This window comes from Gossypium arboreum, chromosome 8 (assembly GCF_025698485.1).
Source record: "Gossypium arboreum isolate Shixiya-1 chromosome 8, ASM2569848v2, whole genome shotgun sequence".
NCBI lineage: Eukaryota > Viridiplantae > Streptophyta > Magnoliopsida > Malvales > Malvaceae > Gossypium > Gossypium arboreum.
Window position 1 is genome coordinate 95,277,777 of NC_069077.1, and position 2,155 is coordinate 95,279,931.

At 39.2% G+C, this 2,155-nt stretch overlaps 1 long non-coding RNA gene across 1 annotated transcript; it reads right to left on the minus strand.

Annotated features, from left to right (window-relative positions):
• Positions 1-355: 355 nt before the first annotated feature.
• On the minus strand, positions 356-1,884 carry LOC128296606 (uncharacterized). The gene is made up of 3 exons (XR_008287225.1): positions 1,803-1,884; positions 1,645-1,688; positions 356-391 (listed from the first exon to the last, which is right to left on the minus strand). It is a non-coding gene; the product is annotated as an uncharacterized LOC128296606 (long non-coding RNA).
• Between the last annotated feature and the right edge of the window lie 271 nt (positions 1,885-2,155).

The window sequence follows — 2,155 nt, forward strand, 5'->3', positions numbered from 1 at the left end:
GGCGCTTAAGTACCAAGCTCTTTAATTGGATCCAATCTCGACATGCCCACAACCATAGCCACACTTTGTTATATCGAGTTTAAATTTGTTTAAGTGGACGTCTTTGATAAATCGATTAATCGTGGTGTTGAGATATTTTGAAAACAAGTATCATTTTGAAAACACGTCCTAAGTCTAGCCCATTTGAATAATTATTAACCAATTTTTTAAAGTTATTAAAATTAAAATAATTCAAAAGAAATAAAAGGAAAGTTAAAATTGGCCTTATTACAACCCAAAATAAATAATAATTAAAGGAAATTAAATGAAAACCAACACTTATTTAAAAGCCCAAAGATGATCACCGTGGCCACTCAATCCTCTCCTACCAAGTCCCCATATTAAGGTTCACCTGCAAGGTTAAGGAAAGGGGTGAGTTTGGAAACTCGATGTGCAACAAGCCCTTTCGAGCCCAAAACAATAACGGCTGTTGGGTCTAAGCCCAAATCCAATCTCAATCATGCATCGGGTCGTAGCCTTTTCATATTTCATATTTCATAATCTTGGGCGAAGCCTTTTCATATTTCATATTCTTGGGCAAGCCTTTATCAGAAATCAGATGGCCCTTAGGCCCATTTCAATGTCACATATAATTTCAATGAAAGAATGCAACCCATTTGGGGAGACTAATCAACCCACCATCCGCTACTCTCCACCGTACCAACCAACACACCATGTGGGGATTAACTCGACCCACCCCGCCAAACTCTCCACCGGCAAAGATAGTTGCTTTATCAAATAACCTGGAGGCCTAGCCTCTTTTAATAACAGGGCAAAAGCCCTTTCAATAAGCGGGGCATAAGCCCTTTTATAATCGGGCATAAGCCCTTTAATAATCGGGCATAAGCCCTTTTGATAATCAGGGCATAAGCCCTTTTGATAAGCGGGGCATAAGCCCTTTAATAATCAGGGCATAAGCCCTTTTGCACTTCCTCCATCCATATAAATTCCCAACCCAATGCATTTATGAACATCTCATGTGCATATCATACATATCATGTGCATATCATACATGTCATGTGCATATCATACATATCATGTTTATCAAAATCCCATGCATTAAGATCATACATAAACCCTAGGGGTATAATGGTCATTTTACCTAGGGCAAACGGTCATTTTCATATTATAAGGGTAATCTCGTAATTTTACCAAAATTAGGGTTTCCATGTTCATTAACGATTACTAACAATCCATGGGTGCAAACAATGATTCGGCCCATTTTAGCGAAATCGAGTTATTGGGCCTAAAACCCCTAATGGGCCCTACTTAGCCAATTTCGTCATCTAGGCCCATTTAGCCTATATTCCATAACGGTTTTAACAGTCTTATCATGCCATATAACAGATTTCTGTTTTCTACCAATTTTTTTCCCAAATGGGCCCGAAAGCCCAATGGGCCCCACTTCGGCCCCTCGAGGCCCAACTTACCAAGAACGCCAAAAATCACATTCTTACCGTTTCCATCGTTCTCGATCACCGTCTCATCGATTCTAACTAACTAGTGAGTGTTCACTTGCTCACAAGTCCTCGAAATGCCAGAATTTCGGCATTTCGGCTTTTCGGCATTTTATCGCTTTAAGCTATGAAAGGGTTCGTTACACACCTGATTTGCGATATTCCTTGACGAGATCTCCTATGCGATTTGTCCTATAATCAACCACTTATAGATTAGACCATGTTATTATTAAACCAAATCGAAAACTACCTATTACCATCACTTACACATTCGGCCACCATCCACAATGGCCCTTGAGTTCATACCTTTGCCGAAGTTGATGACTAGATTTAGTCACTCCGATGATCCAAGCTTTTCACACACTCCTCGATCGGTAGCCTTTAATCCTCACTAGCACCAACAAACCAAATAACACCAAAAACCCTTTTAGCCTTAGTCGACGGAGGGTTTTTAGCTTTTCTTAAACCACAAGATACAAATGGAAAGAAGGTTCAATACTTACCAAGAGATCTACTGTTGAAGAACGCTCCAAATACCTTCCTACCCCATATCATTGTGAATCCAACTTAAACATGCGTAGAAAATAGATCTAAATATTAATTCCGAATCACTAAAGTATGAAGCTTTCACTTTTCAAAGAAATATTAATCTAAGCTAT